At 43.6% G+C, this 26292-nt stretch overlaps 1 pseudogene; it reads right to left on the bottom strand.

The window, feature by feature from the left end:
* Nucleotides 1–26292, bottom strand: part of LOC127452690 (dynein axonemal heavy chain 5-like) — a 220522-nt pseudogene that overhangs the window by 54107 nt on the left and 140123 nt on the right.

Below are 26292 nucleotides of genomic sequence, written 5' to 3'. Positions count from 1 at the left end.
ATTAGCTGTATTTAGAAAAAAAAACAAACAAAAAAAAAAAAAAAACCTGTCATTCACTACAAAACCTGTACTATCCTCCGATATATTTTGAAAGTTTAGGACTCCTCCCATCTCAGCAACTCAGGTCTCATCTAGAATTCCAAGTTTCCCACTTGAACTTCCGACTTCCCTGGGTCATTCATGAGCTCGGAACTCGTAATTATGATTTTTCCAAGTCCACTTGAAGGGCACATTAACCCTGTCCCTGGAGGTATATCTCCCTTTTCTGATACACCCAATTCAGGTCTTGGAGTCTTCACTAATGAGCTGATGAGTTGAATCAGGTGTGTTTGATTTGGGAGATTTCCAGAATGTGTAGTGTTGGGGGACCTCCAGGAACAGGGTTGAGAACCACTGATCTAGATGAAGAACTGCTCTGATATCAGTACAAAAACACATCTGGAGTAAAGAAAAACCTCAGATGACATACATTTATGAATCAAGATGCTTCTTCTGAATCACAAAGATTTGCACATTAGAAGGCCCTTAGAGAGGAGTAACTAAACAGAGTAGTGTTAATGACCTTCCTAACATAAAAGGTGTTGGAGAAGTTGTTTAAAATAATTTGCCTATTATCTCAACAGAGAGTAACTCATTTTATTTCCATGCCAATTAACGGAAATAGACTTTGCAGGGCTGGGATGTGATTATGCAGTGATTTGACAATTATAAATCAACGTCAACATATCCCGTATTTTCTCGGCTATAAAAAAAAAAAAAAAAAAAAATGTGTGATCAGGTGTTTGCACCTTTGTATTAATAGAGCTGGCTAGTTAAACCTGTCAGGGGCAGAGCAATGTCTGTTGCCTGCTATTTCCGGATCTTACTTGAACGTGTGAAGCAGCTGCTGTGGGTGACGATGAAATAACATCACGTTTAGAATGACAGGATCTTTGATAATGAGATGAAGAAAGAGATGCCTGAGAGTTCACGACTGTCACTCACAATTGTGTATCATACTAGCAGTAAACATTTAGAGCAGCTGGTGCCATCACCCTGACCAGGAACCGGCAGCTAATATCAGCTCAACTGCAACAGTGCAGAAACTCAGGCGAGAATTCACTAGGAATGAATTGCATGTGCTGATTTGCTTATTTCGTGTTGTATATTTGCATGCAGTGTTTGAGTTGTTTTAGCACCCGATTCACGAAAGGAATTATGCAAATCAGATAATGATGCAAACACAGCCACACAATTTGTGGTGAGCACTGCGCATTAGCCCATCTTACTGGCAGGTAAAGTAAAATTAAGTTATTAAAACTTTCCATTGACGCTAATAGCACAACATTAATTTAACGTTAAATAGCCTAATTTACATAAGAATTGACGGCTTCTTTCTAAGAACAACAGTAAATGTATGTAATGCTCATGGAAAATCATGTTCTCGGTGCATTTAACACCATGATAAACTGGATTCTTGTTTAACTGGTGATAATAGTGAATAAATTGCAGGTTTTTGTACTGAAATACAGTGTGCTAAAATCACGCAACTGTTTAGTGAAATCACCTTCAGAAGTTTCTCTGTGGCAAGTTGATTTTTATGCCCTTTTAATTTTCTAACCTTAAATTGTTTTTATGTGCCAGGCATTCATGTGTGAACAGCTAGGAATGGATGGGTTTTTGCAGCATATGCAAAAGAACTGTTCTTTCCAAGCACTTTGTATCTGTCTAAGATTTTGCAGGCTATAAAAAGCTCTCCATGAATGTATAACTGAAGGACAGGATGTTGAATACAAGTGCAGTCTGTCTGCTTTATAATTTAGCTTAGCGAATAATGAAAAGTAATAGGGACTCTGTTAAAATATATCTCCTCATTAAGCGAAGCAACTTGGTTGGTTTTCCTTGCAAAACTTCAGTGGAACGGAAAGCTAATTCATGCAATACATTTTTGAAAATGACTGGAACTGCTGAGGACAATAGTGCTCCCTTTAATGATAATGTCCTTATTTTCTTCCAAGCAAGCACTATTATATTGTTTGTTGGTTTATATAGGAGCAATTGATAGAGAAATACAGCAAAACATACCTGTATATCAAAACTATGGATTCACTTTCCATGAAAAGGAAACAAAATAAGGCTTAAAACATTTTTTTAAGCAAATAGACAGTAAAAGGAGATGCCTAACTTTATAAAATGTTTATGTCAGACTAAATCCTATTAAACTAAATCCTGTTTCAAAACCATTTAAACCATTTTTAGCTTCTGTCTAAATACACCTTACAATTAAACATCAAAATGAAATAAATACTATGGAATAATAATAATAATAATAATAATAAATATTAGTAGTGGCCAGCAACTTTGAGACCAAATGTTTATTTGTAATTATTGAATAACACATATTTACCGTATACTAAAGAAACAGCATTATTGATGATTTGTTGATTGGATGATTTGAAGGGTTAAATATTATGTGACGTGTAAAAATGAAGAAAATGGAATGAGATTATTTATTTGTCATTACCCTATGCTTTAGAAAGGACCCACATTAAGCTGCTTCTTGGGTGTAACAACTGTAACAAATTATTCATATTATTCATATTGAGGAAATATTTCATGATATACTTTTCATTATTTAATATTGGGGAAAATCATGTGATAACAGGGTTGAGCGCAAAATGCAGTTCAATCATGAACTACAAAGATTTAGCATGTTAATATGGACATGACATATTGATAGGATATTGGCCTTGGTGGACTAGATCTGCTGCGCTGCTGCTGCTGTTTCTGCTGCAAAGCAAGATTGGAGACTTGCTAATGCTAGTTAATACACAGACATACAGAGTTTGCATGGACATGCTACTGCTGCTGCACAATTTGACAAAATTGCATCGAGCATGTATGATATTCTGCCGCACAAAAAAACATTAAAACAATCCCCATGTAGCAGATCTAGACTGTGGTGCTGGAGTGGAGGTGGGTTTCAGAAAAAAAAACTCTCGCAATGCGCTACAGTGAAACCGGCTTATCTACAAAAATAAACCATTTAATTGGTAAACAAAGAGAGAGACGCAGATTGATTGGCTTTTTCAGCTTGCGCCACAGAGTTTCATGGCTGAACTTTGGTCACTTCAAAGCTAAACGGTATGTTTTTATAATTATAATGTGGTTGATTTTTTTTTCTACAATTGCGAAAAGCGATAAATGAAGACAGCCCATTCATAAGACATTGGTATCTAGAGTAAACGTACTGTATGCAGAGGCACCGATTTATGTCCTTGACCTGAGCAATCAAGAGAAACCAGGATGCGATGCCTACTGATTAGTGAATTTTAATAATTAATGTAGTGAAGTTTAAAGTTTTTATTACTGGTAAGAGGAGGATTCAGACTGAAATAAAAAGATGACTTATTTACATTTACTTTTAGCAGCAGCTTAAATCCAATGCGACTTTCAAATGAAGAACATGAGCAATTTGTCATACAAAAGTCAACAATATCTGCAGTATTGTACTGCCAAGTTCCAAGAGTAGCTAGAGTACTATACAAGCTAGTGAGAATAAAGAGGGGGTTTTTTGTATTAAAAAAATTTAATATTTTTTGTTAAAAATTAAATAATTAAACTTATATCATACATTAGTTTAAAATTAAGATTTGAAAGGCTCACTGCAACTGCAGTTTTAAGCAAACATGAAGAAAGAAAAGAGTAAAGAGCCAATCAATTGGGAATACGCAGTATTTCAGCACCACTGGAAATGAACAGCAACCGATCAAACACAAAGCATAGGCATATACTGTATATTAGACTCTGGAAAAACTGTCTGACTGTCCAAGTAACTGTGTCATTCTTGAATATCAGGTATACGTCTATGACACACTCTTTATACGCATTGAAAAGGAGGTGCTCGTCAGGACTAATTGGATATTGGTCTCCGTTAAATTTGTGAGAATCTAAGTATATTTAATCATATTGCTGTACTGACACAAAACATCATGGGCTAACTGTTATTGTCAAGGACATAATTTTATATTTCACTGTAATTCCAGAGACATATACTTTAATAACACCCTCTGGAGGAATCCATAAACTGCAAATGCATAGACTGAGTTTAGACTTAGCACTGTTAATAAACTTGATCTCTGACTCTCATTGACTTAAGCGCATTGGCTTCCTTCTCACTAATTAGGCAAATTAGGCTTTGCATCATTTAATTTCCATGGATATAATATAATTTTGTGAATACACTCACTATTTGCACAAATATGCCCACAGGTAGCGTAAACATTCCCACCCATGTCCAGTTGTGCATTGCCCAGGCTTGGAAATTGCCATTAGATTAAGCACTCTCTCAAAAATTGTATAAGACATAGCACAGGGTCGTAGCATGTAGAGCATACTGTTGCATCTAATGCAGGTATAAAATTAGAATCCAAAGTGTCTAATTATTTACACAAAAACACTGTGTGCCTCTAATGCTTAAAAAATGAATGGGACACCAAAAATGTACCCTACTTTACGGTACAATGTACCTGAAAAATGGCATTTACATTAACAGCAAAAATAAATGAGGTACATGTAACAAAGTCAGGCCTCTATTGCTTCTTGAGAACCTCTCACAATCAGTGTTGAAGTGGAGCGGTACACAGTCTACAGAGTACAGGCAGTTTTTCTTGCATACCACCACTTCTCAGAGTCTCCTGGTACGATGTCTTTGATGCAGCCCGCCAATCACTTTTATCTGACCTGCCAAATAATTTTGATAAAATTGCGGTAAACATACGAATGTTCTCTGAGCAAAACTCAACAGTGAGTTTAACAACAATCAACACATGCAACAGCATTGGTGCTCGTCAAGCGATCCATGGTCCAGTTCCGGAAGAGTGCATGTGTTTAAGCTTGTCTGGACATAGTTCAGTTAAACATGAACCAGCAACTTTTGGGTGAGTGCATTTTATCAAGTCTTATTCAGTCAATTGTATTTATGCAAACTGTTTAGCTGCTGGGTGCAGTCAAAACTACAGACTTAAAAAAAAAAAGGTGTTGCAGAAATGATGTCAGCTTATATGCAAAACCTTTTTTCACAAAAGGCAAAACGATGATGAAAACCGAACCTTCAAAGAAAATACACAAGAAAATGTGCATTTTATTCTCAATTATTTTCTGTAGTGCTCGTAAAAAGATTATGTGAATTGTTATTGAACTTGCCTATGCACAATCCTGACAGTGTTTAATTCTACATCATTCAGTTTGTTAACCGTTTCTTATGATTATCATCTGCACAAGTGTGTGGCTCCTGTGTGCAAATGAATGTGTGCAGGATAAGGAAGGCAAATTTTGACCTAATTGAATGGGAGGATAATACTAATTTTAAAAAGGAAAAACAGACATAATACTCTTTTTCAGTTTTAGGCTACATTTATTTTGTGTAAAAAGACAGTTCTACATTAGATTGCCATTGTTCTCTTATGTGTGTTGATATTGACAAAGATACACACTTTAGCAGATCTACATATTCTTTCTCAGTTTTCATAAACAATAACCCTATTTTGTATGTTTTTATTTTCAAGGTAAAGCTAATCAAAACCTATTTGTTAGTTGAGGATGTAAGGTTATATTTATTCTTTGGCCAGATCTTAAGAAGGAATTTACGGCCAGACCTTGAAAATTTTATTTAAATACCTCTTTTAACGCAATTAAATACTAATTTAATGTAAATAAACACACTATTAACCGTTTTGTTTTTACATGTTAAAATGTTAGTTACAATAAAAGTGTTAGGTAAGATAAATACAGATAAACTCTGGCCCCAGTTCAGATTATACATCCCCATGATTATTTATGTACTTTGAAATAAACATACACCACCAGTCAAAAGTTTTGAAACACTTACTCATTCTTAATTATAATTTATTTATTTATTTATTTATTTTCACATTTAGAATCATAGTAAAGTTATCAAAACTATGGAATAACATAAATGGAACTTTGGGAATTATGGGAATTATTGGGAATTATTTTGGACTAAAAATCCAAAATAAATCAAAACTGTGTTATATTTTAGCATCATCAAATTAGTCACCCTTTGCCTAGAATTTGCAGACATGTACTCTTGACATTTTCTCAACCAACTTCTTGAGGTATCACCCTGGGATGATTTTTAAACAGTATTGAAGGAGTTCACATCTATGTTGGGCACTTATTGGCTGCTTTTCTTTACTATTTGGTCCAAGACATAAATTTCAAAAACTTTATTTTTTTTAATTACATTTTAGTTTTATAATGAAATAAATTAATATGGTGGCACAATTATATTTTTGTCTACAAAACTAATTTCAAACATTTAAGCATACGCCTTCAGATCAAAAGATTTTTAAGATCATGAGAAACATTTCAGTTAAATGTTTCAAAACTTTTGACCGGTAGTGTATGTTGCGAACAAAAACAGTCTCAGAGTATAAATCTAGTTTAATGCTAACAAGTAGAGTACATGCACTTTTTTTCTTCCACTTCAAGCACTGCTCACAATACCTTATATGTGGTTCCCATCTTTATGAAATTCTTCTCCAGGACATTGTCAGGGCAGGATCCAATTCCTCCCCAACATCCTCAATCAGTTTATCTCTTTGCCTAGAGATAAACTGTCCTCTAGGTGGTTTCTAAAGTATTTGTTATTCAGTGAGGTGATCTGTGAAAACAGCGAGATCTTATTACTGATTCTTCTACTGGGGAAAACTATTACCTTAGGATGAGGTAATTTGTTAGGGCATGCTTCTAAGGACGCCTGACCTCTTCAAGAACCATGAATGAATGCAAGCTTTGCATTCCTTATTAGAACTAAACATGATTCCCAAGAATATAAATATTTGTGCAGAAGCAAAGAAGTTTCAAATCTGTAGAGGCCTAGAGTAGCAGTAATACTAACTTAGCTACATTTTTCTGTACAATATCGGGACAGTTCAGCTGTTTTCAAAACAGTGAAGCATCTCCAGTAATGGGCTACTTTTTCCAACACAATGCAGTGTAGAGTGACAAAAACAAAATATGTCACAGCTTTTTCTTTTTTTTCACGTTACTTTGCGCACAAAGCATTACAACCGAGCGAGTTCTTCAATTTTAATTCTGTCAAGCTAATTGAGATTGTTCATTAGTACAGGGGTCCTGTACTAATTTGTTTTTAAGCCATTCTGTAGTGGATTTACTTCTATGTTTAAGTTCGTTGCCCTGCTGCATCACCCAAATTCTTCTGAGCTTCATTTGGCACACAGCCACCCTGACATTATCATGTAGGATATCTTGATAAACTTGGGAATCATTTTTCCCTTGATGATGGCAACAGTTCAAGCCTGGAAGCAGCAAAACAGCCCCAAATCATGATTCTCCCTCCATCGTACTTCACCTTTGGGATGATGTTTTCATGTTGGTATGCATTGCCATTTTTATGCCATACGTAGTGCTGCGTGTTCGTTTTCCCAGTAGTGTTGTGGAGTGTCAAGGTGGTCTTTGGCAAACTTCAGGTACACAGTCTTTGTTGGAAAGCAGCGGCTTTCTTCGTGGTGTCCTGCCATGGACATCATGCCTGTTTAATGTTTTCCATATAGTAGACTCATGAACAGAGATGTTAACCAGTTCCAATGTTTCCTTCAAGTCTTCAGCTGTTACTCAAGGGTTCTTTTTCACCTCACTGAACATTCTGCGGTGTGCCCTTTGACATCTTGGCTGGACAGTTACTTTTAGGCAGAGTAGCCACAGTTCTAAATTGTCTCCATTTATAGGCAATTTGTCTCACTGTGGACAGATGAATATCTAAGCTCTTCGAGATAATTTTGTAACCCTTTCCAGCTTTATGCAAAGCAACAATTCCTGATCATAGGTCTTCTGAGTTCCCTATCTGTCACTCACTCGACGTTGTGTCGATGCTCACTGAGATGAATTCCCATGACTGTTCACTCACCTCTGCTGGATCTGACGCCGCATTTCAGCGGCTTCTCCCCCCTCTGCACTGGTGCAATGCAGAGAAAGCCCCTGGGTGCTTCGACAGAAATAAAAGAGTATATTTCTCTAAAAGAGTATATTTCTCTAAAAGAGCGGCACACATGGAACGTCTTTTTAAAGACGCGTCTTTCTAAAGATGCTTTTCCGATTGTGTGTTATTCCTAGTTGCGCTCGTTATCTCTCGCCTTCTGGCAGTCACGATCACTGTCTTTCGTGACTGGGCACTGCTCACGTGGAGACAGCATTCGTGGATGGTCATGTTCTCATTGCGAGGACATGTCCATGGCAACGATGCGGTCGTGGCTCGCCTTTGTAAGAAAGCAAGCCACCCCAGAGGCTCCCCGCCTCGGTCATTTTACCCATGGGTATGAGGCCAGCGTGGCTAGCACTGGGGGCGATTTGGGGACCCCAATGGGGCCGCCTCCGCCGGGTATCCCCCCGCGGACCTCCCATTCCCCAGCATGCTCGTCTGCCCCGATCGGGCTTCCGGATGAGTCCCCCGGCTCGTCTCACGGCGAGTTCGACCTCTTATTCGGAGCCCGCGAAAGTGATGAGCTCTCGAGCGCAGCATCGGAGAGTGGGCTCGTTCAGTCGGAAGCCTCAGCTGGGCTCCTCCCTTCGGGGACGATTGCCCAATCACAGGCTGACGCAGAGATGACGACATGCTTTCCCGGGCAGCCAGGAGCATCGGCTAGAGTGGAACCCTCTGCTCTTCCCTGAACCCTGGCGGTTCGATGATTGGTTCCTGTGCTCGTGGCACCGCTCAAAGCCACGTCCCACCCCGCCCCCATCACTCTGTCACTCACTTGACGTTGTGTCGATGAAGTGACACTAGGAGTCACTCTTGGGAGCCCTCTGGTCTTTGATAAAAGGCCAATGAAAATTGGCGAGTGGTATTTGCATGCCACTCCCCCGGACATACGGGTATAAAAGGAGCTGGTATGCAACCATTCATTCAGATTTTCTCTTCGGAGCCGATAGGTCATGCTCACTGAGATGGATTCCCATGACTGTTCACTCACCTCTGCTGGATCTGACGGCGCATTTCAGTGGCTTCTCCCCCCTCTACACTGGTGCAATGCAGAGAAAGCCCCTGGGTGCCCCGTTCCTTTCTTCCCGGAAACACATGAAGAGCTGACAAGGTTGTGGGAGGCACTTTTTACTGCCCGGTCCCGATCTTTTCAGCTTCCCCGTCCTCACTACCCTCGATGGTGGGGTGGCCAAGGGCTATTCAGCAATCCCCGGTGGATAAAGGTGCTTGCGGTGCACCTATGCCCGCAGAGCACCGCCAACTGGCGCGGGTGCCCAAAGCCCCTGTCCAAGGCCTGTAGGTTTACGTCGTCTCTGACGGCCAAGGCCTATGGTGCCGCTGAAGAAGCCACCTCCGCCCTGCACCCCATGGCTCTCCTGCAAGTCCGCCAAGGCGCTAAAGGAACTGCACGAGGATAGTTCCGCCCCGGGATTGATGCAGGAACTGCGCACTGCGACCGACCTCACTCTCCGAGCGATGGAGGTCACGGCGCAGTCTCTCGGGCGGACGATGTCCACATTAGTGGTCCGGGAGCGCCAACTTTGGCTCAACCTGGTCGAGATGGGTGAGGCCGACAGGACACGATTCCTTGCTGCCCCCATCTCCCAGGCTGGCCTATTCAGCAACACCGTCAAGGACTTTGCCCAGCAGTTCTCGATGGTGGAGCAGTAGACGGATGCTAGCCGGCATATCCTGCCCCGGCGCGGCTCAAGATCCCGCACCCCGTCTACTCATCGCCAAGGGCGTCCCCCTGTGGTGACTGCACCGGCTCCGCTGCAGCCCGCCCCTTCGGCCCGGCCCCGGCATGGAGCCCACCGCAGGAAGCAGACGCCACCCGTCTCGCGGCCGCCCAGAACCCGTGAAAGGCTTCAAAGCACCCTTGAGACGGGCGACCCAGGGATGACGAAACCCGCTGCTCTGGAGCTGGTAAGCAGATCTCTCCATCTTTTTGTTACCTTTTGCATTTAATTGTGCTGCATGCCCAAGTGGCTGCAGTACTCAAGAGTTCAGCAAGAGCGGTTTCCTTGTTCCCTGGGTCACATATCCGGTGTGCAAGGCCGTCATCACGACCACTGTCCACCACTCTATTTGGCATGTTTGGCACTCCAGCGGTGGTCTCCCGCCCCTGAGCGCCCAGTTGTGGCACAAATCCGCCCCCGATGTGACAGTCTCCACGGGTCACGAGGACAGGCCTCTTCCTCCCCCGTCCCAGGCTGTTCCGGGGGTGGTCACAAGGAGCCAGGTAAGTGCTTCGATGTCCTTAGACTCAGCACGGCCATGACGTGGTGTGGCACCTTGAGCTCCGCCCCGCCGCGAGGCCCCACCTGCCGGCATGTCCGATGATGTTGTCCCTTTGGTCCCCCTTGCACGGAACTTGGATGCATGGCTTGCGCTTTCCAATCCGTCGCGATGGCTGGTCCGGACCGTCCGACTCGGCTACGCGATTCACTTCGCCGGGCGTCCGCCCAGGTTCAGCGGTGTCCACTTCACCTTGGTGAAGGACGAAAACGCTGCTACCTTGCGCAGAGATCACCACCCTCCTATGGAAGGGCGCAATAGAACCTGTCCCTCCAGCCGAAATGAAAAAGGGGTTTTACAGCCCCTACTTCATCGTACCGAAAAAAGGCGGTGGGTTGTGGCCAATCTTGGACCTGTGAGTACTGAACTAGGCTTTACACAGACTCCCATTCAAGATGCTGACACAATAACGCATTCTGGTGAGCGTCCGGCATCAAGATTGGTTCGCGGCGGTAGACCTGAAGGATGCGTACTTCCACGTCTCGATCCTTCCTCGACACAGACACTTCCTGTGGTTTGCGTTCGAGAGTCAGGCGTATCAGTACAAAGTCCTCCCTTTCGGCCTGTCCCTGTCTCCTCGCGTCTTTACGAAGGTCACAGAGGCTGCTCTTGCCCCGTTAAGGAAGGTGGGCATTCGCATTCTCAACGATCTCGACAACTGGCTAATCCTAGCTCATTCTCGAGACATGTTGTGCGCACACAGGGACCTGGTGCTCTCACACCTCAGCCGACTAGGGCTTCGGGTAAACTGGGAAAAGAGTAAGCTCCTTCCAGTTCAGAGCATCTCTTTTCTCGGTTTTGAGTTGGACTCAGTCTCCTTGACGCCGCGCCTTACGAACAAGTGCACCCAGTCGGTGTTGGTCTGTTTGAAGGTGTTCAAACAGAAAACAGCGGTTCCACTGAAACATTTTCAGAGGCTCCTGGGGCATATGGCATCCTCGGTGGTGGCCACCCTGCTCGGGTTGATGCATATGAGGTCGCTTCAGCACTGGCTCCAGACTTGAGTCCCGAGATGGGCATGGCGCCACGGGACACATCGCGTGGTCATCACGCTGGTCTGTCACCGTCTTTTCAACCCTTGGACCGACCTCTCATTTCTACGGGCTGTTGCAACGGGCATGCAGCCGCCGGCTTCTGGACGGGTCCGCGACTGCATTGGCACATCAACTGCCTCGAGTTGTTGGCAATTCTGCTCGCCCTGTGGAGGTTTCGGCCGTTGATCCAGGGCAAGCACATGTTAGTTCAGACAGACAACATGACAACGGTAGCATATGTCAACCGCCAAGGCAGTCTGCGCTCTCGTTGTATGTCGCAACTCGCCCGCCGTCTCCTCCTCTGGAGTCAGCAGCACTTCAAGTCGCTGCAAGCCACTCAAATCCCGGGCAACCTCAACACTACAGCGGACACGCTGTCACGACAGGTTACCCTCAGGGGAGAGTGGAGACTCCACCCTCAGGTGGTCCAGCTGATTTTGAGTCGATTCGACAGGCACAGGTGCACCTGTTCGCCTCCCAAGAATCCTCCCCACTGCCCGCTCTGGTACACCCTGACCGAGGTCCCCCTCGGCATAAACGTGCTGGCACACAGCTGGTCCCCTGGCATGTGCAAATATGCATTTTCCCCAGTGAGCCTAGTTGCACAGACCCTGTGCAAGGTCAGGGAGGACGAGGAGCAGGTCGTCCTGGTAGCATCCTACTGGCCCGCCCAGACGTGGTTCTCGGACCTCACGCTCCTCGTGACAGCCCCCCCTCCCCCCCCCCTCCCCGGTGAATTCCCCTGAGGAAGGATCTTCTTTCTCAAGGACGTGGCACCATCTGGAACCCCCTTCTTTTTTAGGGAGTGGGAAAAAAGAAGAGGAAAAGAGGCCACGACTGGGATAAGCCTGTCTCTATCTTTTGGGTAGTCGACTTATCCCAAAAAGGGCCGTTCGACACTCATAACTCATTGGGGGAGGTTATGTGTCGACCTGGTGTACTGGCTATGAGGCACACAGTAGTCTGCCCACCACACACCGACAGTTCACGTAACACAGTTCAGCCAATTTTTGCGTTTCATATAGGGACCCCTAGTGTCACTACATCAACACAACATCGAGTGAGTGACAGATAGGGAACGTCATGGTTACTTGTGTAACCTCTGTTCCCTGATGGAGGGAACAAGACGTTGTGTCCCTCCTGCCACAACGCTGAACTACCCACTGAAATGGCCGGACCTTATATCGGCTCCTCAGCATAAAACCTGAATGAGTGGTTGCATACCAGCTCCGTTTATACCCGTATGTCCGGGGGGGTGGCATGCAAATACCACTCACCAATTTTTATTGGCCTTTTATCAAAGACCAGAGGTGTCTCGGGCTCCCAAGAGTGACCCCTAGTGTCACTACATTGACACAACGTCTCGTTCCCTCCATCAGGGAATGGAGGTTACACAAGTAACCATGACGATCTCTTTTTTTGCGAGGCATGATCCACGTCAGCAGATTCTTTTTGTGAAAAACTCAAAATGTTTGAGTGCTTTTAATAAGTCAAAGTAGCTCTAACCCACACCTCCAGTCGAGTTTCATTAATTGGATGGCAGTTTTGCCAACTTCTGACTCTAATTAGCTTTTGTTGACGTCATTAGCCTAGGGGTTCACATACACTTTGAATGTTTGAGTGATGTTTGTTTGTTTGTTTATTTGTTTATTTTGGTCCTTATTATACATTTTCCAAAATTAATGCACATAGAAATTACTAACAATAAAGTATTATATTTAAAAGGAAAAAAAGAATATTGACCGAAAAGGTGTAGGCTGAAGATTTGGCTTATTATGCCTACCATTTTTGCATAACATATCCAAATAGGCATCCCTTTAACCACTATATTTAGACTATACAAAGACAAAATAGTAGCAAATTTTTTTTTCCAAATAATTCATACACAATAATTATCATATCTCAGTTATATATTTGTTTACCACCTTTAAAAAAAATTTTTTTTTGGAATTTGCAAAGTGAACAACACATTCTTAATTTCTTGTCGCAACTATTCCACAAGTTTACCCCTTTGACAGTTATACATTTATTTTTTATGTTTGCCCTTACCCTTGTTTTTTTTAAACACATATTCCCCTAAGTTTATACCGGCTCTCTCTTATTTCAAACAACCTCTGAATACATATAGGAAGTAAATTATTTTGTGCTTTGTACAATGTCTGTGCAGTTTTAAGATCAACAGTTCACAAAATTTTAAAGCATGTAATTTAATAAATAATAACAATCTGATCGATTTACAATTCTTATAGCTCTCTTCCATAGCCTGAAAATTGGATTAGTGTTAGTTTTGTATGTTTCCCCATACCTCTACACAGTAAGTAATGTATGGAACTATGAGAGAGCAATACAGTATATATAGTGACTTCTGATTCAAGATATCTTTAGATTTATATAATATTGTTTCCAACATAATATACTATCAATTATCACGCCCAGAAATTTATTTTCATACACTCTTTCTATTTAAACATCATTGATCATAATTTTAACTTGATTATTGATTTGCCGATTACCAAATATTATAAACTTGTTTTACTTAGATTCAATGATAACTTGTTAATATCAAACCATTTCTATAAGACTTCCAATTCCCTTTCCTATGTATTCAGAAGCTGTTCCAAACTTTTCCCGGAGCAATATAAATTAGTGTCATCAGCAAATAGAACAAATTTTAGGAATTTTGACACTTTACATATGTCATTTCTATATAGTATAAACAGTTAGGGGCCTAGCGCTGAACCTTGTGGAACACCACAAGCAGAGTTGGGAGAGTTACTTTTGAAATGTATTCCACTACAGATTACAGAATACATGCTGTAAAATGTCATTTGTAACGTATTCCGTTAGATTACTCAAGGTCCCCTTGGTAATCCATGGCTTTTCCACATAATTGTGCTTCCATATACGTTTTTTAACGGACAGTTTTTTTTTTTTTTCATATTGCACAGTTAATATGAACAAAAAAGCCTCATAGGCTCTGTTAGGATCATCATTAGCATAAACCTCATTCCAATTTTGTTTCATTAGGTCCACCTTCAGGGCAGCGATAGCTTCTGATGTTCTGTGTCGAATCATTTTACAAATATTTAACTTATTTTCATTTTTTATCTTAAAGAAATTCTGAAAAATACAAAAACAGGAAGGTGGTCACTTATGTCATTTATAAGTAATCCACATACTATTCTGCTTTCAATTTTATGTGTGAATATGTTGTCTATCAATGTAGCCATGTCTGTTGTTATTCTACTTGGTTTTATAATAACAGGGAATAGGCTGGTGCTGTACATTGTATCAATAAAGTCTGTTGTCCTTTTGTGTCCCCATGGGTTTAACAAGTTGATATTAAATTCACCACCAACAAATCTTTTTGTCATTCAATTTGTCAAACATACCAGCTAATTTATTCATAAATGTATCAAGGCAGGTTCCTGGTGTTCTATATACACAGCTAATAATTATATATATATAAAATATATATAATTATATATAATATTATAATTCTTTTCACATTTTAGAATAATAGTAAAGTCATTAAAACTATGGAATAACATAAATGGAACTATGGGAATTATGTTGTGACTAAACAAAATCCAAAATAAATCAAAACTGTGTTATATTGTAGCATCTTCAAAGTAGTCACACTTTACCTAGAATTTGCAGACATTTACTCTTGACATTTTCTCAACCAACTTCTTGAGGTATCACCCTGGGATGATTTTTAAACAATATTGAAGTAGTTCCCATCTATGTTGGGTACTTATTGGCTGCTTTTCTTTATTCTTTGGTCCAAGTCATCAATTTCAAAAACTTTTTTTTTAATTTTTTTTTTTTATTACATTTTAGTTTTATAATTAAATAAATTAATATGGTGGCACAATTATATTTTTGTCTACAAAACTAATTTCAAACATTTAAGCATATGCCTTCAGATCAAAAGATTTTTAAGATCATGGGAAACATTTCGGTCAAGTGTTTCAAAACATTTGACCGGTAGTGTATATATATATATATATATATATATATATATATATATATATTATTTTATTTATTTTTTTACATCAATTTCTATAGTTATACATTCCAAAATATTTTCTATGGTGTTTGACATACATTTAACCATGCTGCATCTTAAAGCTGTATCAACATACAGAGCAACTCTTCCTCCTTTTTTTGTTAATCTATTTATTGTAAAGAACTCATATCCTTCCAGTTCTACATCATACATTTTCTCATTATCAAGCCAAGTCTCAGTTACAGTGGTTACATTAAACTTATTGAATTGACACAAATAATCCTTGATTTTAGAGATGTTTCTATAGAGGCTTCTACTGTTGAAGTGTATTATTAATAAAGCCCCTTCCATTTTCACATTCCTGTTGAATTGTTCATCTGTGTAGTACTCACAATTTTTGTTGATATTATTGTAAATGTTTTTTCCGGGTCAATATAATTTTCAATTTTATACATTTTGTGGTCTGTGTGGTCAAAAGTTTTAAAGTTGAAATTTTCATACTTACTATAAAGTCTATGTAAATGATCACCCACACACAGGGTTGGGAGGGTTACTTTTGAAATGTATTCCACTACATATTACAGAATACATGCTGTAAAATGTAATTTGTAATGTATTTTGTTAGATTACACAAGGTCAGTAACATATTCTAAATACTTTGGATTACTTCTTCAGCACTGGTAGATTTTTTCACTTGTTTTGACTATTAAAAACTCTTCCAGTTCAGTAAGACAAAATACACATGTTCAAAATACATACTCTGAAAAACCTAAATATCTTATGCAATGTTGTTTCTAAAACAAGATAAATCAAATTGATCTTGTTTTAAGGATTTTTAGATATTTTTACAGGAAAACAATACAACAATTATTATCAAGAATAAGATTTGCCCTAATATCTAAGGTCTTACTAGAAAAAAAGAAATTGTGATGTAACGTGAATTTTCTAGATAAAAAATATGATCGTGCCTGGTAACATGTGCATGTAAAATGGCTAGAAATAGCATTTTAACTTAGCATAAAGCTGACAATTTACACAAGGTTTATTTCTATTTCTTGTGCTCCAAACTTACTTCAAACTTCTCTGTCTGCTTGTATGAATGTAACACATCATAAGAAAGCATTTCACTACTTTTCAAATGCAGTTTGGATCGCATCATCGCATGTTTTCCATCTGAAAGGACTAAATATTAAATGAAACAAATGACAATAAAATGCAAAGTAATCTCTTCAGTAGTTAAAATACTTTTTGAATGTAACTGTATTCTAAATACCAATGATATAAATTGTAAATGTAGTGGAATACAGTTACTTATATTTTGTATTTTAAATACGTATTCCCGTTACTTGTATTTCATTACTCCCCAACCTTGCCCACACAATCCTTGCCAGTGTCCACCAACTCATCATCATCAATGTCTATGAATGGGAACGAATAGTCCTATTCAAAATCTGTCATGTGTTTTTATAGTAGAACCCTCACTATTAGCACTGTTAGGGATGCATTCTCTCTCCACTGCTCTTCTCCCTGTACACGAATGACTGCACTGCAAAGGACCTCTCTGTCAAGCTCCTGAAGTTTGCAGACGACACCACAGTCATTGGCCTCATCCGCGACGGTAACAAGTCTGCATACAGACTGAAGTTTGAACAGCTGGCTGTCTGGTGCGGTCACAGCAACCTTGAGCTGAACAAGCTCAAAACAGTGGAGATGATAGTGGACTTCAGAAGAAATCCCCCCGCACGGGGAAGGGTATGGCAAGCTGCAATGATGTTACTCTGAATTTACATGTTCTTACTTTTAAAGATCTTTATTACTTGTCTTTCCAGCATATGTCGTTTCTCAATTGGGGCTTACTCCCTGTCTTTACCTCCAGCCATAGTCCTGACATAAGTTCAGTGTGTAGTATCCAGTCCGCTTATGATTCAATCCTCCATTCTTGTGTATTGTTCCAAATCATCAATTCTTCACTCTAGTCTAGGCCATTAATTTTCTTATCCTTCTCTTTAACAAGGTTCTTCAGTTGTTTGACTTCATCCATCAAATCAAGTAGCATAACTTGTTGTTCCCTGTCTGTCACTCACTCAATGTTGTGTCGATGTAGTGACACTAGGGGTTCGCTCTGAGAGCCCCAATCACCTTTGCTTTATTCAGAAAAGGCCAATGAAAATTGGCAAGTGGAATTTGCATGCCACTCTCCACTCCGGACATACGGGTATAAAAGGAGATGGCGTGCACCACTCATTCAGACTTGTTCTTTGGAGCCGAGCACATGTGTGTGTGTGTGTGTGTGTGTGTGTGTTTGTCCCGTCACCTTATTCCTTGCTGCAGGAATTTATGGTGCATTTCAGCAGTCGTCTTCGCATGGTCGAGTGTTGTGCTTCCCTTGGGTGCTTCAGCGGCTGAGTCCACAGGTGTTAAAAGAGTATATTCCAAAAGAGTACATCCCAGTCCCCAGCACGCTCGTTCTGCCTGGTAGAGTTCACGAGCAAGGTAGGCAGTCTGCCTCAGGGTGGATTTAATATCTCGTTCTGGGCTCATGATGAGGATGAGTTATCGGTTGCAGCATCGGAGGGTGGGCTTCTGCTTTCGGAAGTGGACGAATCTTCTGAGCTCCTGCTCTTGGGTGGTAGAGCTCAGGATGAGGCGGATGCTGAGTTGGCAGCCGTGCTTGCCCGGGCGACTGTGAACATCGGGTTGGAGTGGGACCCTCCGCCCTGTCCTGAGCGTTCGTGGCTATATGATTGGTTTCTGGGCTTTTCTTCCCGGAAGTGCACGAGGAGCTCGCGAAGTCGTGGAAGGCACCTTTCTCTGCCCGTACATGCTTCGCCGGCTTGTCCACCCTAACTACCCTCAACACGGAGTGGCTAAGGGATATGTCAAGCTTCCCCAGGTAGAGTGCGCCATTGCAGTGCATTTATGCCCGCAGGGCGCAACCACCTGTAGGAACCAACCAAGGCTCCATTCTAAGGCGTATACGTTTTCATCGTTACTCATGATGAAGGCCTACAACGCTGCGGGTCAGGCTGCTTCCACTCTGCATGCCATGGCCATCCTGCAGGTCCACCAGGCCAAGGCGCTCAAAGATCTGCATGAGGGTAGGACCGACCCAGGGCTTATGCAGGAACTGCGTACCGTGACCGAACTTACTCTACGGGCGACAAAAGTCACGGCACATGCCCTGGGCAGGACGATGTCCACCTTGGTGGTCCAAGAGCGGCACCTGTGGCTCAACCTTGCAGAGATGCGTGACGCTGAGAAAGTCCGCTTTCTCGATGCGCTCATCTCCCAAGGGGGGCTCTTTGGCGACACTGTCGAGGATTTCGCTCACCAGTTTTCGACGGTAAAGAAGCAGACGGAGGCCATCAAACACATCCTGCCACGCCGTGTCTCGGCCACCTCCAAAGTCCCGCACCACGTCTGCCTCTCGCCAGGGCCGTCCTCCTGTGGTGCCAGCACCGGCTCCCCCACCATCGGCGCCCATAAGCCAGTCTTTGAGAAGAAGATCCTCCCACAGGAAGGTGGCACCGCCTGCCCGCCAGCCGGCTGCCAAGAACCCCGTACAGGCTTCGAGGCAGTCCTGAGATGGGCGACCCAAGGATGAGGCAGCTCTCATTGACGACTCTGACCCAGGTCTGCACACGGGCCCCACTCCCGCCCCTGGGTCAGCATGAGGTGGGTATCCCAACATCTCCGGATGCCTTCTGGCCTACGGCACCCAAATTGTCAATAAAAGAGCGGTTTCCTTATTCCCATGGGATCTTCAATGCTCAGTCCCTCCGGCCCTTGCACCTGCGACAGTCAGCGAGCCGGATGTGAGTATCTCGTGTTCCCTTGTTTTCCGTCAAACAGGTAAGTATGGTGATTCTTGGGGCCGCTCGCCCGCCCCAGCCACCAGTCAATGTTGCAGGCTCGCGGAGCAGCACGCTTCCCCTGGACAATCCTCCTGGTGGGGCATATGCTCTGCCCTGCTGTGAAACACTCGGGCATGATAAATCCAATTGTCCCTCTGGTGCCGTTAGCGCAAAGGCTGGAAGCCTGGTTAGCACTTTTCAACCCGTCGCGATGGCCCATCAGGACGATCCGGCTTGGCTACGCGATCCAGTTCGCCAGATGGTCGCCCAGGTTCAGTGGCGTCCTCTCCACCGCTGAGTGAGGCGAGGATGCCTCGGTCTTTCAGGTGGAGGTCTCCACCCTTCTGGCGAAGGGAGCGATAGAACCTGTCCCCTTTGCTGAGTCGCACAAGTGCTTTTACAGCCCTTATTTCATTGTGCCCGGGGGGGGGGGGTTGGGGGTTGTGCCCAATCCTGGATCTGCATGCCTTGAACAGAGCCTTCCGTTCAAGATGTTGATGCAGAAGCGCATCCTGACATCTGTATGACACCATGATTGGTTCGCGGCCATCGACCTGAAGGATGCATACTTTCACATATCGATCCTTCCTCGACACAGACTCTTTCTTCAGTTTGCCTTCAAGGGACGAGCATACCGGTACAAGGTCCTCCCTTTCGATCTCTCCATCTCCTTGCGTCTTTACCAAAGTCACAGAGGCTGCCCTGGCCCCATTGAGGGAGAAGGGCATTCGCATTCTCAATTATCTCGACGACCAGCTGATCCTAGCTCACTCGCAAGATCTATTGTGTGCACACAGGGACCTTGTGCTTCGGCACCTCGACCGACTGGGGCTTCAGGTCAACTGGGAAAAGAGCAAGATCTCCCCAGCGCAGAGCATCTCTTTTCTCGGTATGGAGTTGGACTCGGTCACCCTGATTGCACGCCTTACGAATGAGGCCTGCCTGAAAACCTTCACACAGAAGGTAGCGCTCCCGGTGAAACAATTTCAGAGGCTCCTGGGGCATATGGCATCCTCGGCGGCCGTGCTCCCCCTCGGGTTGATGCATATGAGACCACTCCAGCACTGGCTACAGACTCGAGTCCCGAGGTGGGCATGGTGCCATGGCACCTAGCGCGTGACTATCGTGCCTCGGTGCCATCAAACTTTCAGTCCTTGGTCAGACCTGCCATTTCTATGGGCAGGGGTTCCCTTAGAGCAGGTCTTGAGACACATCGTGGTCACGACAAATGCCTCAAATTCGGGCTGGGGTGCTGTGTGCAATGGGCAGGCAGTATCGGGGCTCTGGACAGGGCCCCACCTGCAATGGCACTTCAACTGCCTAGAGTTGCTGGCAGTATCACTGGCCCTGCGGAGGCTTCGGCCATTGATTCAGGGCAAGCACGTTTTGATCCGGATGGACAACACAGTGACTGTGGCGTACATAAACCGATATGCTCACGCCACATGTCGCAAATCGCCTGCTGCCTCCTCGTTTGTAGTCAGCAGACATTGAAGTCTCTGTGAGCCACTCACCTCCCAGGCATCCTCAACCGTACAGCGGACATGCTCTCACAGCAGGTAACGCTCCACGGAGAGTGGAGACTCTACCCCCGCACAGTCCAGCTGATTTGGGAGAGATTCAGAGAGGCACAGGTGGACCTGTTTGCCTCCTGAGAGTCCTCTCACTGCCCCCTTTGGTACTCCCAGTCCGAGGCTCCCCTCGTCATGGATGCCTTGGCGCACAGCTGGCCTCGGGGGCTGCACAAGTACGCATTTCCCCCAGTGAGTCTCATTTCACAGATGTTGTGCAAAGTCAGGGAGGACGGGCAACAGTCCTGATGGTTGTGCCATACTGGCCCAACCGGACTTAGTTTTCAGACATGATGCTCCTGGCAGTAGCCCCTCCCTGGCGCATTCCCCTGAGGCAGGAGCTTCTAACTCAGGGGCAGGGCACGCTCCAGCACCCACGGCCAGACCTCTGGAATCTCCACGTCTGGCTCCTGGACGGGACAAGGATGACCTAGCAGGGCTTCCACCAGCGGTGGTAGACACGATCACTCAGGCCAGAGACCCCTCCACGAGGCGGCTGTATGCTCTGAAGTGGCATCTCTTCGCAAATTGGTGTTCTTCCAGCAGGGAAGATCCACGGAGATGCGCAGTTGGGTCTGTGTTGTCCTTTCTGCAAGAGGGACTGGACAGACGGCTGTCTCTCTCTATCCTGAAGGTGTACGTGGCTATTGCAGCATATCATGATACACTGGATGTGAGACCCTCTCGACAGCACGACCTGATCACCAGGTTCCTCAAAGGCATGAGGAGATTGAATCCCCCTAGACCGCACCTGATTCCCTCTCTGGATCTCTCTGTGGTCCTACCTGCCTTACAGAGAGCCCCCTTTGAGCCAATGGAGCAGGCCAAGCTCAGCACTTTGTCCCTGAAGATGGCCCTCCTGGTTGCGCTCACTTCTATCAAAAGGGTGGGGGATCTGCAGGTGCTCTCTGTCATCAGCGAATGCCTGGAGTTTGGGCCGGCATACTCTCACGTGATCTTGAGACCCTGGCTGGTTACGTGCCCAAAGTTCCCACCACTCCCTTCCGGGATCAGGTGATGAACCTGCGAGCGCTCCCTTCAGAGGAGGAAGATCCGGCCTTGTCATTGCTGTGTCCGGTTCGCGCCCTGCGCATCTATCTGGACCGCACGCAGAGCTTTAGATGCTTGGAGCAGGTCTTTGTCTGCTTTGGAGGGCAACAGAAGGGGAAAGCTGTCTCCAAACAGAGGTTGTCCCATTGGATTATGGATGCCATTTCTCTGCTTACCAATCACAAGACCTGCCGTGCCCTTTGGGAGTCTGGGCGCACTCCACCAGAGGTGTTGCATCCTCCTGGGCAATGGCGAGGGGCGCCGCTCTAGCAGACATATAGCGGGTTGACCTCTCAGCGGGTTGGGCTACACCTTTGCGAGGTTCTACAACCTGCGCATAGAACCGGTTTCGACCCGAGTGTTATGGGGTAACAACAGGTAGGCCGGGCGGCCGGTCAGGTGCATCGCTTGCATTGTGCCTTTCCCCTTTTGAGGTGATAATGAGCGCTATCTTGTCCACAACAGCTCCCCAAAACTGGTGAACACTGGACGCCTCTTTAATTCCTTAAGCACTATTCGGTGGCAAACTCGGCGGAGGAGTGACGCCACCAGGCCCAGTACTTGTGGTATGCCCCTTTTCAGGTGAGCCCGTGTACTTGAACTCAGTGCTCCATATGTGGTGATTCCCCCCTCGGTAATCCCGTATAATGCGTTTCCACTGTTCGGCTTCCCCTCAGGTGAACCCTGTGTTTCCCCTCATCAGAGCTCTGCTCTGCCTCGGCCACTATTGCTGTGTACCCTCTCCATAGATAGGGTCCTCCCCAGTGGCATCATTCTATATGTGAACTTCCCCGTCGGTAAGTCCATGTGAGGTATTCTAAACATGTTAACCTCCCTCCTGTAGGATGTGGTCTCCGTACCTTACCTAACTCGCTGGAAGGTCATGACGTGGTCGAGCGCTTGCTGCGAGGCATGCAGCAGCCTGCCCATGTCCGCTCCTCCATACCTCGAGACACGGTTCAGTGCCTGCGGTGTTTCGTATAGGAACCCCTAGTGTCACTACATAAATACAACATTGAGTGAGTGACAGACAGGGAACGTCTTGGTTACTGGTGTAACCTCTGTTCCTTGATGGAGGGAACGAGACATTGTGTCCCTCCTGCCATGGCGCTGAACCGACCGCTGACATGGCTCTCTCTCAGCTCCTCAGCACAACTCTGAATGAGCACGCCATCTCCTTTTATTCCCGTATGTCCGGGGCGGAGACTGGCATGCAAATTCCACTTGCCAATTTTCATTGGCCTTTTATGAATAAAGAAAAGGTGATTGGGGCTCTCAAGAGCGAACCCCTAGTGTCACTACAACGACACAACATCTCATTCCCTCCATCAGGGAACAGAGGTTACACCAGTAACCAAGACGTTTCACCACTTTGCTCAGTTCATCTGACATGAAGTTCAGAGATTTTCTGATCTCCTCCAACTCTTCCTCAACTGCATTACTGGTTTTCTTCTGTGGTATTTTCATTTTCACTTTTATCTTCATTTTGTTAAGTTTGTTTCACTTTTGTTTCTGTTAGAATAGCTGTTAGAGTAGCTGCACTCCAGCTGCATGTTCACAGGGTGTCGCCATTCAATATGTACAAGAACAATACAATAATTTTTGTATTATTAGTTAAACAGATTGTGTTTGTTCATTAATGTACCTTAGATGAAGATCAAACCAGATTTTAAGACAAATGTATACATAAATGCAGTTAATTCCAAAGGGTCCACATACTTTTTCTTGCCACTGTAAATTACATAATTGGATAGTTATATATTTAAAAAAATTCCCCTTTAGTAGCCACAAGGTAGTCACTTTTTATTCTAAGCTTGTGGTGTGCTACATTTTCAAAAGAGTAACTTCATTGTGGATTGTGTACTTTAAATTATGAATACAAAGTAGCTTCCCCAGTTCTGTTATGAAGTTACCTTAACTTCTTAACATTTTGCAAATTATGTCATGAAGACTGTAAAAGGATATTAAATTAAGAGTGGTCACCTGAAGCTCATTCTTTGACTCTTTGTTCTTGATCCAGATCTTTCCCTGAGTCTGGGGCTCAATCAGCAGGGGAAATCTGACAGACTTTGTGACAATAATCCCTTTCTGGATGGAAAGGTTGTTATTGGGCAGCCCCTGTAGGTTCCATTCACCAACTGTTGGAGCAGCTATTAATATCTCAGTGAGGTTCAGATTGGCCCTGAAAGGAATATTGCGAGAATTCATCTCTCTCTGCCAATAATTAAGGAGGTGGTTGAATGGCCCAGAGTAGGACAAGAAGGCCATGGCCAGGAGCACATCACCTGAATATGGGTAATTATTGAAGACATTGAGAAATGATCAAGCAACAAGAGTAACTATAATTTCACATTTTCCTAAGTAAATGTGAGTGTGTGAAACTTGCCGTCCTAATGCTAAGGTTTTCTGAGAGGTTTTTAACATTGTAGGATCTGACTAGAATTAAGAAGAATTAAGACAGAATTACACCAAGATGGCCTATAATTCCAGGAAATTCCTCTAAGCATTAAGAAGCCAGGAATTCTGACTGGTGCCAAGGAGTCTGAGCTGACCTTCATCTGGCCAATTTAACTGTCACAAAACAAGGCAGGGTGTTCAGAAAAACCCAACATTTACCCAAAACCCCCACAACTGGCAAGCACATTCCAGAGAAAGAATTGTGACCATGGAAGCCTGGGGTTTCCAGAAATCAAAAGAAGCTCATTTGTTCCGTTCATTCAGTCAGAACATACAAACACTTAAAATGATATACTGAATGACCATCATGTGACAGTCAGCCGTTATACCTATCACATGCTTAAAACTCATTGTTCAAGACAGAGAGATTGAACAGGCATGCACTGGATCTGAACCGTTGAACTGTTTTTAGTTGGACACAAACTTTTGTTTTTCTTTTCACTTCAAAAGACAATTTTACGTTTTTTACAATGCATATACATATATTGTTGGCCTCATGTATTCAGATAGAAGACAAAGGCAGGCCTAACAAAGTCGTAAAAACCTAACTCAAGCCTCCACATTCCAAGTCGTAAATTATACTGATAAAATTTGTGCCAAAATCAAACAAAGGGAGTCCAAAACAGACTACAAATCCCATGAAGCCTTGCTCACTAAAGGAACGAACTCTCAACTCCTATTGGATGAGGCACACAACAGAACGCACCTCAAACCATGACATCATCAGGAGTAGAAATACTTCTGAAATGCTTCTGGGATTTGCTTCCAGCAACTTTGTTTGCAGTGTGAATACGCAGCTCATTGCTGCTCTCAGGTGCAACCTCGTGGCACAAGGAAGTAACGTCCGACTTGAAACTGTGGCCATACAATCTCCATCTCGCTGGACGAGTTGAGATTACTCTGTGTTCAACCAAACACTCTAACGGATCCGAAGGAGACCGCCGAGCAGTCCGCATTTTCATCCGTTTGCCTGCAGAAGTGAAGAGATTAAAGATTTCTCTTCCATCTTCAATCAAGTCGACATTTCTTAAGTTCTCCGCCAGCCTGCCAAGAATCAACAGCCGTGCCCACCAACAGAGCGAGGAAACGGTCTCCCGTTATCACACGAGCTTCAAGGAACCGGGTCGGCGTTAAAGAACGGAGGGACAAACATTCTACCTGTGTCCTCATGCGATTCAAGTAAGAGGTTTACGTCTGGGCAGAGATAGAATATTATAGTGTGCTATTCTTGTGTTTCAAGGTTTTTTTTGCTTGTACAGTTTACGGACCGCCATGTCCGCTCATTATTAATACTCAGGGTATTAATTATCACGAATTGTTTTGGTGTATTGTGGTCCAAGCAAATTGGACTGTTGTGCATTTTCGCCATCGTGGGTGAAACCGGCAAACTGAGTTATCCATTAAAGAGTCAAAGAACGCGGGACTTTTACGAGCCATCCACCGCGTCTCTGAGTGATAAACTAACAGCTGCTTTCTCTCCCACGATCGCGAAATCGGCTTTAGGGCCGTCACTTAATTCTCTCTCTCTCTCTTGTACTAACCACACACACACACACACACACACACACACACACACACCTTATGCGTTATAGGATTATTTTTATTTCCATATCTAATCATATCACTGTTTAGTTTGTAGTTGTAAGTCGGAAGTTTATTGACTGCATTGTATTAATTATTAATTGATATTACTGCATAAATAAACTTTGTTTATATTACAAAGAGAAGTGTTATGGTTTGTTTTGCATACGCCTGTGTCATGCTGACGGGATGTCAGTGCTCGGATTCAAGCCTTCATTCATTGTTTTTTTTCCCGAAAATCGATATTCTTCGAATGTCGATTTTCCTAAGAAAATAATCTAATATTGAGACTGTTTTACTATCTGTTTATTAGTCCCTGATTCCAGGGTGGTGCCCCATCAATGTTAATCCTTATTAATATTCTATTGATTTTTGATAATTGATAATTATCTTTGATGATTGTTGAATTTGAAGGATCAATAAGCTAGTGTTA

This window comes from Myxocyprinus asiaticus, chromosome 15, assembly GCF_019703515.2.
Source record: "Myxocyprinus asiaticus isolate MX2 ecotype Aquarium Trade chromosome 15, UBuf_Myxa_2, whole genome shotgun sequence".
NCBI lineage: Eukaryota > Metazoa > Chordata > Actinopteri > Cypriniformes > Catostomidae > Myxocyprinus > Myxocyprinus asiaticus.
The sequence above is the reverse complement of the archived record's forward strand: the minus strand, read 5'-3'. Positions and strand labels throughout refer to the sequence as shown.